This window comes from Chlorocebus sabaeus, chromosome 21, assembly GCF_047675955.1.
Source record: "Chlorocebus sabaeus isolate Y175 chromosome 21, mChlSab1.0.hap1, whole genome shotgun sequence".
NCBI classification, from domain to species: Eukaryota; Metazoa; Chordata; class Mammalia; order Primates; family Cercopithecidae; genus Chlorocebus; species Chlorocebus sabaeus.
In genome coordinates, this window is record NC_132924.1 from 84,942,957 (window position 1) to 84,958,322 (window position 15,366).

The 15,366-nt window shown below is 40.1% G+C and overlaps 1 protein-coding gene across 4 annotated transcripts in view; it reads right to left on the reverse strand.

Moving 5' to 3' along the window:
* DOCK4 (dedicator of cytokinesis 4) overlaps positions 1–15,366 on the reverse strand; it is a 474,019-nt gene that overhangs the window by 154,078 nt on the left and 304,575 nt on the right. The gene's annotated exons all lie outside the window — the stretch shown is intronic.

Sequence of the window (15,366 nt, forward strand, 5' to 3'; positions counted from 1 at the left end):
GTTCTGTTTCTCTCTGACCACCAGTGCATGCAGCCCCTGTCACATACCCCCGGCTTGCTCAAATCAATCATGATGCTTTCACGTGAAATCTTAAGTGTTATGAGCCCTTAAAAGGGACAGAAACTGTGCACTCGGGGAGCTCGGATTTTAAGGCAGTAGCTTGTCGATGCTCCCAGCTGAATAAAGCCTTTCCTTCTACAACTTGGTGTCTAAGAGGTTTTGTCTGCGCCTTGTCCTACTACAAAACCTGCAGAATTGTTGAGGAGGAACCGGATGTTCATATGATACCAATGTAGCAACATACAGATTACTTCCTACTGGCAAGAAGACAAATATAACTGCATGTAGGGGAACGGAGCTGTCATTACACCAATGCAGGGCAATGCAAAGACACTTATCATCATCTAAAATGCTTTCTTACCAAAGGTGCTGAACCCCAGTCCATCACATCTAGATTCAACTTCCACATCACAGGAAACACAAGAGATAGAGCAACATGTTGAGCAACACTACAGGGAAGAAACCAGAGAATCCAAAAGATGGGGTTTTTCTGTAAGATGCCTGGTCTTATCTCTTTAAGTCAATGTTGCCAAAAAAGGGATTGTTCTAGATTAAACAACACTTAAGAAATAGATAGCCAGATGCAACATATGGTCCTAGATTTGAACAAACCTGCTGATGTGTCGGACTTTTTAAAAATCTGTACATTGACTAAGTTCCACATGAGATAAAAAATGTAGTGATTGGAAACTCATGAACTGAAAATAGGTAGATTAAAAATAAATATGAAGCAGACCAAGATGATGGAATAGAAGCCTACACTGCTTGTTCCCCTGCACCAATCCCAGAACACCAAATTTTCACACACTATTTGCACACAGCAAAGCACTATCACGAGAACCAAAAATCAGGTGAGCAATCACAGTACCTGGTTTTAACTTCATATCCCTGAAAAAGGATTTGGGGAGGGCAGAAGAGACCGTTCTGAATCTCTGATGCCCTCCCCCATCTCCCACCCCTCCCCCATCCCCCAGCAGTAGATATGCAGCACTGAGAAAGAATCTGTGCAAGTTGCTGGGAGAGTGCAGTGAACTCACTGCTGCCCTGTCACTGAGTAGGAAATAAAGCTGTTCTGAGCTCAGACAGTGCCCATGCAAGGAGGGAGCACTGAAACCAGCCCTAGCCAGAAGAGAATCACCATCTCAGCAGCCGGAATTTGAGTTTCTTGGCAAGCCTTGCTACCATGGGCTGAAGTGCTCTGGGGTCCTAGGTAAACTCAAAATGCAGTCTAGGAGACAAGGACAGAAACTCCTAGACAACTCCTAGTGGTAGTCTGGGCTTACAGTCCATGGACGAGGGTGGCATGTGACCGAGGGAGACACCTGCTCGGATGAGTAAGGGAATAGTAAATCTGGCACCATCCCTCCCCCAACCCTGGGCTGTGCAGCAACAAAAGTGACCACTTCTTTCTGCTTAAGAAGAGAAGAGTGAATAGTCAAGAGGACTTTGTTTTGCATCTTGGTTACCAGGTCAACCACAGTAAGATAGGGAACTAGGCAGAGTCATGAGGCCCCCATTCCAGGCTTAGATGACATTTCTACACCCATCCTGGGCCAAAAGGGAACTGACTTCCTTGAAGGGAAGGACTCAATCCTGGCAGGATTCATCCCCTGCTAACTACAGACCCCTTGGGCCCTAAATAACCAACAGTGTTACCCAGGGAGTACACTGCAGGGCTTGGGCTCTGAGATGTCCTGGCTTCAGGTGTGACCCAGCACATTCCCAGCTGTGATGACTACAGTGAAATATTTCTTCTGTTTGAGAGAAGCAGAGGGAAAAGCAAAGGGAACTTAGCCTTGTACCTTAGGTACCAGCTCAGCCACAGTAGGGTAGAGCACCAAGTAGGCTCTTGGGGTCCCCCAGTACCGGCCTAGGCTCTTGGATAGCATTTCTGGACCTGCCCTGGATGAGAGGGGAGCAGGGTAAGTCCCAGGTCTGGCAGCATTCACCACAAGCTCAGACAGATAATTCAAAAAAAGCTATTTTGAGGAAACTCCAAGAAATTCAAGATAATACAGAGAAGGAATTCAGAGTTCTATGAGATAAATTTAACAAAGAGATTGAAATAGTTAAAAAGAATCAAGCAAAAATTCTAGAGTTGAAAAATGCAATTGACATGTTGACAAACGCATCAGAGTCTCTTAATAGCAGAATTGATAAAGCAGAAGAAAGAATTGGGAAGCTTGAAGACAGGCTATTTGAAAATACAGAGTCAGAAGAGACAAAAGAAAAAAGAATAGAAAACAATGATGCACTTCTACAATATCTAGAAAATAGCCTCGAAAGTGCAAATCTAAGAGTTATTGGCCTTAAAGAGGAGGTAGAGAAAGAGACAGTGCTGGAAAGTTTCTTTGAAAGGATAATAACAGAGAACTTCCTAAACCCAGAGAAAGATATCAACATTCAAGTACAAGAAGGTTACAGAACACCAAGCAGATTTAACCCAAAGACGACTACCTTAAAGCATTTAATAATCAAACTCCCAAAGGTCAAGGATGAAGAAAGGACCCTAAAAGCAGCAAGAGAAAAGAAACAAATAACATACAATGGAGCTCCCATACATCTGGTAGCAGACTATTCCGTGGAAATCTTACAGGCAGAGAGTGTGGCATGACACGTTTAAAGTGCTAAAGGGGAAAGAAAAACAAACAAACAAAACAAAACAAAACCTTTACCCTAAAATAGTACATCCAGGGGAAAAATACCCTTCAGGCATGAAGGAGAACTAAAGACCTTCTCAGACTAACAAAAGCTGAGGGATTTCATCAACACCAGACTTGTCCTACAAGAAATGCTAAAGGAAGCTCTTCAATCCGAAAGAAAAGGATGCTAATGAGAAAGAAGAAATCATCTGAAGGTACAAAACTCACTGGTAATAGTAAACACACAGAAAAACACAGAATAGTATAACACCGTAATTGTGGTGTGTAAAATACTCTTTACTTAAGTAGAAAGACTAAATCAAGAACCAATCAAAAAAAAAACAAAACTGGAGGAATCACATTACGTTACTTCGAATTCTTCTACAGAGCTATAGTAACCAAAACAGCATGGTACTGACATAAAAACAGACACAAAGACCAATGGAACAGAACAGAGAACCCAGAAACAAATCCACAAACCTCCAGTGAACTCATTTTCGAAAAAGGTGCCAAGAACATACACTGGGGAAAAGAGTCTCTTCAATAAATAGTGCTGGGAAAACTGGATATCCATATGCAGAAAAATGAAACTTGCTCCTATCTCTCACTATATACAAAAATCAAATCAAAATGGATTAAAAATTAAATCTAAGACCTAAAACTATGAAACTAGTATAAGAAAACATCAGAGAAACTCTCCAGGACAGTGGTCTGGGCAAAAATTTCTTGAGCATCCCCACGAGCAGAGGCAACAAAGGCAAAAATGGATACATGGGATCACATCAAGTCAAAAAGCTTCCACATAGCAAAGAAAATAATCAACAAAGTGAAGAGACAACCCACATAATGGGAGAAAATATTTGCAAACTACCCATTTGGTGAGGGATTAATAACAGAATATATAAAGACCTTAAACAACTCTCTAGAGAAAAATCTAATAATCCAATTGAGAAATGGACAAAATATTTGAATAGACATTTCTCAAAAGGAAATACACAAATGGCAAACAGGCATATAAAAAGGTGCTCAACATCATTGATCATCAGAGAAATGCAAATCAAAATTAATCTCACCCCAGGTAAAATGGCTTTTATCCAAAAGACAGGCAATAACAAATGCCGGTGAGGATGTGGAGAAAAGGGAATCCTCATACACTGTTGATGGGAACGTCAATTAGTACAACCACTATGAGAACAGTTTGTGGAGGTTCCTCAAACAACTATAAAGAGAGCTACCATGTGATCTGGCAGTCTCCCTGCTGGATATTTATTGAAAAGAAAGGAAATCAGTACATCAAAGAGACATCTGCACTTCCATGTTTATTGTGTAGCACTGTTCACAGTAGCTAAGACTTGGAAGCAACCTAAGTGTCCATCAGCAGATTAATGGATAAACAAAACGTGGTACATCAAGACAATGGAGTACTATTCAGCCATAAAAAAGAATGAGATCCTGTCATTTGCAACAACATGAACGGAACTGGAGGTCATTATGTTAGGTGAAATAAGCGAGGCGCCAAAAGACAAACACTGCATGTTCTCACTTTGTTTGTGGGATCTAAAAACCAAAACAATTGAACTCATGGAGATGGAGAGTAGGGAATGGTTACCAGAGGCTGGGAAGGGTAGTGGGAGGTGACAGCGAGGTGGGGATGGTTAATGGGTACAAAAAAGACAGAAAGAGTAAGACCTAGTATTTGATAGAACAGGTTGACTATAGTTAATAATAATTTAATTGTACATTTAAAAATAACTAAAAAGTATAATTAGATTGTTTGTAATACAAGGGATAAATGCTTGAGGAGATGGATACCCAATTTTCCATGATGTGATTATTATGCATTGCATGCTTATACCAAAATATCTCATATACTCATAAATATATACACCTACTATGTAGCCACAAAAATTAAAAATGAGAAAAATTGTATAGTGTATTATATAACATCATTTGGGTGTAAATATCCACACAGAATATCTGGATGATATACACTAAGGAGCTAATAGTTAACATCACCTGGGTAATGAGAATATGGCATTTTATTTTATTTTGGTTTATCTGTATACTGATTTTAATGCTGTAATAATAAAGGTGATTTTTTTTTGAGACGGAGTCTTGCTCTGTCGCCCAGGCTGCAGTGCAGTGGTTCGATCTTGGCTCACTGCAAGCTCCGTGTCTCGGGTTCATGCCACTCTCCTGACTCAGCCTCCTGAGTGGCTGGGACTACAGGCACCCGCCACCAGGCCTGGCTTATTTTTTGTATTTTCAGTAGAGACAGGGTTTCACCATGTTAGCCAGGATGGTCTCGATCTCCTGACCTCATGATCTACCCGCCTTGGCCTCCTAAAGTGCTGGGATTACAGGCTTGAGTCACCGCGCCTGGCCACAAAGGTGATTTTAAATTAAAATTTGGAGGAAAAAATTGTAACAGATATACAGCTGGTACAGCTTAGATGATTCTGATTATACATTAGAAAACTTATATTAACTTTATTCTTTTGAATTTGTTTGAATATTTTCAAGTAGGAGTTTAAGCACCGAATCCCTTTAGTATTCTAGACTATTCTGTGTGACTCACAATTTTTTTTTACCTTTTTTTTTTGAGACAAAGTTTTGCTCTTGTCACCCAGGCTGGAGGGCAATGGTGCAATCTCAGCTCACTGCCACCTCTGCCTCCCGGGTTCAAGCAATTCTCCTGCCTCAGCCTCCAGAGTAGCTGGGATTACAGGTATGCACCACCGTGTCCAGCTAATTTTGTATTTTTAGTAGAGACGGGGTTTCTCCATGTTGAGGCTGGTCTCAAACTCCTGACTTCAGGTGATCTGCCCGCCTCGGCCTCCCAAAGTGCTGGGATTACAGGCGTGAGCCACCGCGCCTGGCTACAGTTTTCATAATAATATTTAGGAAAGACCTCTCTAACAAGTTTAGAGAAACAATCAGAATATGACAAGATGTTCTTACTAATACACCTGCCCAGTAACAGAAACACCAATATAAACACAATAAACAGCCTCTATAATTCTTTTAATATTACATCTCCAAATGGTTTCTTTTACTACTGCAAAGTAATTCATGTAGACGGAAGAATGCCTAAAACATACATATATGGTTTAAAGAATACTTACGAAGTGAATACTTCAAATGCTTTTTTCAGAAAAAGTGCTTAGGCAAAGTAATGTTCTGGAACTCTAGAACACGGACCCCCTCCCCTCAATCTCATCTCTGGCAAGTCAAAGCACGAGGGCAGCACCCCACATTCACCCTATCTAGTCTACAGTGTTGGAAACATCCTCCAATCTCTCATCTCTATCCTGATTTGTGTTCCATGTGTCTAACCACCACTTCCTAGTGTGACTAAGTCTCATGCCAAACCCAGCCCAGACACTCTGTCCTGCTATTTTCAGGCCTCCTCCCCAGGATTTGGAGTCTGCCCTGGTCTAGTTTGATCCATCTGTTCACAGAAATTCTGCCCCTGTAAATACATGTCTTATTAACTCTGCTCCCCCTAACTGCCTGCCATCTCTGGAGCATTTCTGCAGCCTTTTGGAATTCCTGCTTGATATCCCTTGTAGCTCAACTGGTTGCCATGGGATGGACCCCTTCTGTGAGTGAAGGTGTGATGCTATGCTGTATCCTTTGCGGGTATTATGAGTAGAAGACTTGGCTGCTTTTCCATGGGCCAGGAAAAAGCGATGTGGTCAGGTCAGTTCCACCAGCCTTGGTTATCACTTCTCCCCCAGGATGGAGGGGCCAAGACCTCAGCACCTGAGTCTGAGTTATGACATCTTGATAGCTTCTTCCCTTGCTCAAGTATAAAATATATAAGTATGATCAATAGTCTGGACATAAAAGTTATTTCAAGAGCTTTCAGCAAAAACACTGGGGTGTGTGTAGGAGAGATGGGGGTAGCGGGAGAGAATCCCACCCATCGATTCAGTAAAGCAAAACGTGTAACCACTCTTTGGTCTCTATGAACACTTTTATATATTTACCAGGGGTTCAAAGCTGATTTTTTTATCCAGTAGGATTACACTAGATATGGGGTTAGGTTTTAATCTATTTCTGAAAAACTTAAGCTAATATACAGAAAATATTATAGCATATCTTTCATTGTTCCTTGAGGTTTTCAGCATGCACCCTTAATATATCATACAAACACTGGAAATTTTTAAGGCAATCCAAGCAACTACCCTTTATAAGTGCTTACTGTGTGATAGGCACTACTCTGCACTGTGTGTATACTCTCTTCTTATAACAATCCTTGAGGCAAGATATTGTAAACTAAGGAGCTTATGTGATTTGCCCAATGTCACAATATTAGAAAGTACCAGAGTCAGAATTTGAACCAAAATTTGTATTCACAACTACTATATAACATTGCCTCCCTCTACTGTTGTCTTAGCCAAGTTTTGAATTCAAGTAATGAATTCAAAGTTTACTGATTTATAGATAAAATACTGCATGGTAGGTATCGCTAAGAAAGACCAAAAAATGGTTAGCTTTTCGAAAGAAAGGTATCTTTGTGGGAGACACCCTGAGAGAGGGTTCAGAGTGGTATATGGAGCTGAAATAATTTCAAATGCAGTAAGCTCATGAATCTTACAATGAAATGGCTATTTTATGTCTTCAAACCATGCAGGGAGCAAAAGGGATCATACAACCTGGATAAGGTAGGGAGGAAGGGCAGGTGGAAGCAGATGGGGCATAACATAGGGGCTTAGGAACACAACAAATGAGCTAGAAATCATTCATTCTTTCATTCAATGAGAGGGGATAGGAAAGAAATGTGTTCAAGAGCAGTGAAGAATACAAATAAGGTTCTAGCAGGTAGCCTTGTAAGGCAGAAATAGCTGTCGCAGAGAGTTTAAGCCAAAAGGTTATCCAGTTCCCTAATACTAGAAGCAGCCAGGGAGTCAGTAAATTCCCCAGGCGGGAAAAGGGTCTACTGTGGGTAAGATTCTGAACTAGAGTACGGACTGGAGAAAAAAGTCTTCCCGTTAGGTGAAAGGCTAAGAGTCAAAAATTCATAGAAATGAGGCTGGAAAAGTATGGTTTGGCACTGCCTGTGCTTTAACTGGAAATATTAAGTGCAACAGAATAGTGGCTGGATGCTTGAATGCCTAAAAACGTGAGCAATACAGGCTCAACAGCACCAAACTGCTGATGTGAGATTCTTGTGCTGCGTGTAATTGAGAGATGGCTTTGTTATCATGGTAAAATCCAGCTATACCCCTAACCTGGATGGGGTGGTTAAATATGGATCATTTGCATTCTGAGGAATACTTGTAAAACAACAGTTTAGTCTTTCACATAGAGAATATTTTTTCTACCAAACCCAGTGAAGACATGGAGCATGGCAATGTGGATATGAGAGTAAGACGACAGTGTCCTCTCTACTAGAGAACTCGTTTTCTCGTGGAAGACACAAGCACAGTTAAAGTGTTACCAGTGTTATGGCAGATGTATGCTGGCAGATGGATGAGGGAAGAATTAATGAAGTCATTTTTTTTTTTCCAGGGGAAACAAGGCAATGTGACCACGGCTTCTTGAAGCTGCTACTGGACTGGGGAAACAAAAGGATGTCACTGTAATAGTGAAGGATAGTTCTCTGCATTTGCAATGTTGGAATCTGTGCAAGTTATCTTAGAATGGCATGGAGATAATTTACAAATTAGAGAGGAGACAGATAAGAACCATCTTTGCTTTACTATACTTGGAGTCTGAAATCAGATCTGGCCAGAGAGATGTGCTCCCTTAGACTCTTACAGAATTATTAAAACGCAGGCTTTGCAGCAGCAGCAGTAGTCTCATCTTCTTTGGGATTATGTAGTTTGGCTCACAGTTTATTTCTTTTTTCAGAATAAAAATCACTTGGTACAGCAATGAATACTGCATTATGTTCTAGGCTAGTTTTTGACTACTGTCTTAAATATGTGAAAGACAATGTCAGTGGTCAGTCCTGGACAGTGTTCTAGAAGTATGATATTTGAGTTATGCAAGACATATGATTGAGAGGTCCACATCTACAATTTACTAATTTAAAAACTGGCACAGGAGTTCATGGAATTAGTCAAATTAAGGGATCTGTAACTTGTGAAAAGTAGGTAATTACATTTTAAAAATACAGTACGGTAGACAATCCAGTTGAAACTCTGTTATTGCCAGTTGATAAAAACCAGATTTAAATAGTTTTTGGAGGAAAATACCTTTCTTTTAGGAACTTTTTCAAAATGACTAGTCGTCCTTTATGTCATTATTAAACATTTATTAATTCCTAATATTTGTCAGCCTTTCAGTTTGGCATTAAGAATATAACAAGGAAATGAACACAGTCTCTGTCCTTGAGGGCACTGCATGTCTGATCTCCGCATTTATCTGTTAATACTGATTACAACACTGGGATAAAGACCACTAGACACCAGTTCTGCTGGGGAAGGGAAGGAAGACCTTATCGAAAAGGATGGTCTTTGATCTGAGGTCAAAGGACTATTTGACTTCAGTTGTAAAGAAAAAAGGGTAGTCAAGCAGGCAAGGGAGGAAAAATCAAGGGAGGGAAGAAACAATACACTTAAAGGCACTGGGGAATAAAAACACACATATGAAACTACGGGGACACGACCATTCAATGCAATGTGGGATCTTGGAATGAATCCTGGAACAGAAAAAATGACATTCGTGGGAAAACTTATTGTGAAATCCAAATAAATTCTGTGTTAACAGTATTGTGCCCAGAATAACTTAGTTTTGATAAATATGCCATAGCTTATATAAGAGGTTAACATAAGGAGAAGTTGGATGAAGGTTATATGGGAATTTCCTGTACTATTTTTGCAACTCTTCTATACATTTAAAATATCTTTAAAATAACCACTAAAAAAAGTACAGGCATATTGAGGCAACTATACATAGTTAAGTATGGCTGGAATAGGGAATTTTTCAATACATAAAAGCCTTGGGATTACCCCCAAATCTCTTAAATAAGAAAAACCTCAGGTGGTTCTAATACTCACCTCTGGCTTAGATTCCTTGGATGAAAGTATTATTGAGGAGGTGGAACTGACCAGCCACGCAACCAACTATTTAGACATGGTGGGTAAGTGTGACAAGAGAAGCCAGTGACAAGGTTTGTCTTCATGGCAGGAGTGGATGGAGACAAGACAAAATGCTCAGTTTTGGACATGCTGAGTGTGTGGTGTCTTTGGGAAGACCAATTGAAGATGTTCAGTAGGCTGGTAAAAGTTTTGCACTAGAAAAACATATCTGGCAGTTAACAGCATAGCTTACCTGCCCAAAGGGATGAGATGGATCTAGAGAGTATAAGACACACATGGCAGCCAAGGGCTAAACCCCTGGTAACGTCAACATTTAAGGTATCCATAAAGGGAAATGAGTCCTCAAAGAAGGGGAAGGATGAAACTCAGGAGCACATTGTCAGGCCAAGGAGTGTGGGATTTTAAAGAAGCATTATTAATTGTGCTCTATGCTACAGGGCAGTCAAGTATGGAAAGGTTTTTTAAACATCTAGTAGCTTTAGCCCCTGGCTGGGCACTAGTGACCTAAAGGGGAAAAACTTCAGTTAAGCAATGAGGACATGATGAAGCAGAGGCAGTGAGGGAAGACAGACTTTTCACGCAGGCTGCATGTCATCACGGGAGGGAAGAAGAAACATGGTAGCTATTTAAAATACATTATTTTAAAAAAATAAGGCTTGAGCATGTTTATAATCTGTAAGAATACTGCCGGAAGAGACGCAGGAGGAAGAGACAGGACATTGGGAGGGGCAGGGTCTCACAAGAGTCAGGAGGGAGGGAGATCCTGAAGGAAGTAAGTGGAAGAACTAGTCTTGAAGCGAAGGAATTCTGCCCCATCCCCCGAGACCAGAAGCCGGAAGGAAAGGAAGGATGCAGATAAGTTTGCAGGTGGCAAGGAGACAGCACAAGAAGTTAAGGAAGTTCCTGTCTGATGGCATCTGTTTTCTCTGTTAAGTAGCTGGGAAGTGGTGGGGTAGAGAGAATGGTAAGCTCTTGTAAATAGCTCTTGTGAGGACTAGTTTGCCTGCAATGTTGATGGACCCACATCTACACCCAGGCAGATGCTAACCTACAGCAACTGTATAATTTCTTCTAGCAATGCCCCAATCTGTCAGCATTGTCCTCTCCTATCCCCAGCCTTAATTTCTTCTAGGGCTGGGGATAGGAGAGGGCAATGCTTCCAGATTGATCTAGGACTATTTTTTATTTCCTATGCAGGCACAGTAGAACTAAGCATTAACAGATACCTTAGATAACAATGGGAAGAAAATCAAGTGGTCTACTGGAGGAGAAAAAGACTGAAAAGTAGGTATAGTTAGAAAATCAGAAGGTTTAAAGGTTGTGGTCATAATACTGGGAGTTTATGATTTTTGATATGAAGTGGTTCTGGATGATTTCATCTACTCATCCACCCATCTACCCATCTATCTAATCAATGGGAGATTCTGATGGGTAGAGAGGCAATAAGGCCTATGGTGTGGCCATAGTGAAGTAGAAGGCAAATGGAAGTGGCTAGAGTTGAAGTGGCCAAGAAAACAAGAGGACATGAAATTGGACAGTCAACCAGAAGGAGAAGACTCTGAACTAGGAACTAAGCTGATTGTGGGAAACTAATCAGCGACTTACCACACCACTCCATCCTCCCCGCTCTTCCTCATTGGCCCTCAAAATACAAGTTGGTGGAAGACAGTAACCAGGACACATGGAAAATTTAACCCTATATGGGATGAGCCTTATAAAGGCTAGGGAAGCTCTTCACAAGAGGGTGGAGAAAGAGTATCTCTGGAAAGCGTTAGGGTATTTAGAGACAGCTGACCACCAGACACTAGACACCCAGCTTAAGAAGAGGGGCTCTCTACTCCAGCAGCTATACAGGAAGCCCTCTCAGCAGAGGAAAGTCAGGTCTCACTTAAGGAAGAACATTTTGGGAGGGTCGAAGATGTAGCAGTATGAACTGGTTAGCATTGAAGGGGCTTTCTGCAGGTCGCTTAAATACCCCTAAGTGCTACGACCAAGGCTACCTATTAAGATAGCTTAGCCTTTTCTCCCCACTGTTCAGTTTTTATACTAAACTTACCAGGTTATTTATTTTCAAACGTTGTAGGTGTTTTTTAATTTCTCTCACAGTGTGTAATGAATGAAATAATCAGTCAAGTGATCAATTCTTCTACAGCCAAGCCTGGGGAGGACAGATATGTTTCTGGCTTGTCTAAGATTTACTGATTATGGTTACAGGGTGTCTTTTAGAAGAGTTGGTGGGGAATGTGCAATCTGGGCAACAGGCTAGACTGCAATCCCGTCAGTCTATCTAAATTTTCAGATTCCCCTCATCTTTTCATTTTACTTATGAATGCAAGCATACTATAGGGAAAGGCTACACTGAAGTTTGAGATAAGCAGAGAACAGTAGCTTCTACCTGGATTTGAGAAGTCCATCTCAAAGGTGGTGGTCAGTGAAGTGTATTTGTGGGACTACTATGGACCAAGTTAGGGACTAGGATATAGCATAAGAACCTGAAAACTTGTAGAGAAAAATGTCGGCCGCAAAGGGTTTATGGACAAATTTTTAGGTAACAAAGGTGAAATAAGTTACTCCACAATAGACTTTTACTGTCTATGTAATCATATTAAATTAATCCCTCTCCAACCAGGAAACAGCATCACCTTCTATTTGGCTGACTTTGTACCTGGCTCTTTTCCTTCTCGAATGCCTTGGATTAGGAAGCCAATAAATCCCACTACAAGAAGCAGATTCTTTACTAAGCAATTCTTTACTAAGCAAAACTCTAGCTTGGTTGAGTCCGACCACTTCAGTCATGGTGGTACTTGACAATCAACAGTGATGAATTTACAAAACCGCAACTTCTCCAAGGCAGACGGTATTATTACTATTTTCTTACTGGACCAGAGGGTGTTTCAGAATGTACTTCCAGTGACTAAAATTGCTCCACTAGAGTGAGTCAGAATGAATGGGGACTTGAGCACATAGTTACTTGTCTTCCTAGGCCCCTCTTTTTGGATTCTCACATCAATCTCCTCAAGAGATTTGACTTTTGGAAAACAAATTTGCGTCTGCTCATTCTTTTTTACTTTTTTATTTTTTGCTTCATTCTCTTTCCTTAACTTTTTGCTTAATTCTTTTTTCTTAACTTGTTTTCCAGCAGGTAGCTGAAACAAGCTTAGCCAAATACATTCCTACAAAGTTAAGGAAGACAATAATTCTAACAGAATGAAATACCAAAACTTAAGATTAAATACGGTTATTAGCAAACTAGCGATTCCAAAGAGAAGTTTTAGACTTATCTGTCAGCCATTTGGAGATATAACTGATGTTTTGAGAGTTATAAAGGGGCCTCTGGAAGGACAAAATCTCTAATGACGACTAAGTTATTTTACTTATCCTCCTAGAGTTATGACATGCAGATTTGTATAGATTTCAGAGTTTACTGCCATTGGAAACCACTCCAAATATGTAATCAATCAAGTGACGTTGAAAATGACCTTTTCCCTTAGGATTCCTTAGACCCTGCCCTAAAAGGTGAGTTCAGGTCCTTGACAAAGTATTTACTGAAACAGCTCGGTAAGAACGGTTTCCTTAGAACACATTCGGAAATCCAGCCATTGCTACAAAGGGAAACTATCTCACAAATTTAAGGCCTAAATTAGGATACTAACAGCCTTCAACACAGCAGATTTCTTCTTAGCTCACTGCAGGATTGAGTCTTTTAAACTAATACTTTACATGAAGAGCAAGTAAGTTTTAACCAATACTCTACTACAAACCAGAGCTATTCTCTATATCATATCTCCAAGACAGATTTAAAGACACATTTTTTAGGGTATTTTTTTCACCTCCCATTAACTTTGATATCATGGGCAGTACCAGCCAATAAATGACACAGAACATGGTTTATAAAAATCCAAGACAATTAATGTTCCCTCAAAAACCTTACCATAAACATTACTGTCAAGATTATATGACACAAGAATGGTCTTTACTTACATAAAAGTCCAGAATTAAATAGTATAAAACAAGACTAAGTTTAAATTTCTGTCTCTTCCTATTTTTGTTTGGTCAAAATTAAAAAAAATTATTAATATTATAAAATAACACTTCTCCACTAACAAAAAATTTAAGCAATGTGAAAATAAAGAGTCATTATTAATACTTAAGGATATCATTCCAAGCATCTCTGTATGCACATATATACATAAGAACCTATAGTTAAACAATTTTTTTTTTTTTTTTTTTGAGACGGAGTCTCGCTCTGTCGCCCAGGCTGGAGTGCAGTGGCCGGATCTCGGCTCACTACAAGCTCCGCCTCCCGGGTTCACACCATTCTCCTGCCTCAGCCTCCCGAGTAGCTGGGACTACAGGCGCCCGCCACCTCGCCCGGCTAGTTTTTTGTATTTTTTAGTAGAGACGGGGTTTCACCGTGTTAGCCAGGATGGTCTCGATCTCCTGACCTCGTGATCCGCCTGTCTCGGCCTCCCAAAGTGCTGGGATTACAGGCTTGAGCCACCGCGCCCGGCCCTTAAACAATTTTATAAAAATGGTATTATACTAAATACATACATATATAAAGTATTAACAATAAGTACTTTTCTATGCATATAAAATTATCCTGTAAACATTATTTCCACATATATAGTATTTCATTCACTGCATGGATATAACTAAATTTAATCAGATCTATTTTACTGGCAATTTAAATTACTTCCATGTTTTCCATATTTTAAGCAATCTGCAATGATCATCCTTGAATCATCTTTGCTCATCTTTCATTATCTTCTCCCAAAAAATACCAAGATGTGTGGGACAGCTGAGTCGAAGGATATATACATTTAAAATTTATCTATGTATTGCCAAACTGCCCTCCAGAAACACAATACTATTCACATTTCTTCTGTAAATGCATGAGACTATTTTCCCTTAACCTTGCTCTCCAATTCGGGGCTTTAAAAATCTCTGCCAGTCTGACAGGCAAAAAGGTTTCGAATTTTTTAACTTAAACGGATTTCTTTACTTACTCATGCTCTTATTTTATACATTTGCATTTATTACTTTTAAATAGCCTGTTTGTAACATTTATCAGCTTTTCCTTTTCCTACTGATATGTGATAACTCTTGGTCAATTAGGAATAGTAACCCTTTACAAGGGTTACCTATGGGGTTATAAAAACCCTTTATAAGCTACGTTGCAACTATATTTCAGTTTGAAATGTGTTTTCAGCCTAGATTATGATTGTTTTATCAATAAATATCTTAAATTTTATGTAGCCAAATTTACTTGATTTTTAAAATTGATTTCTAACATTTGAGACATCCTTAGAAAGGCCCTTCTCACCTGTAGATTACAAAAATGCTCACCCATATTTTTAAGGCTCATACAGATTGATTGATTGATTTGACACTGAGTTTTACCCTTGTTGCCCAGGCTGGAGTGCAATGGCATTATCTGGGCTCACTGCAACCTCCACCTCCTGCGTTCAAGCGATTCTCCTGCCTTAGCCTCCCAACTAGCTGGGATTACAGGCGCCCACCACCATGCCAGGATAACTTTTTTGATTTTTAGTAGAGACGGGGTTTCACCGTGTTGGCCAGGCTGGTCTCGAATTCCTGACTTCAGGAGG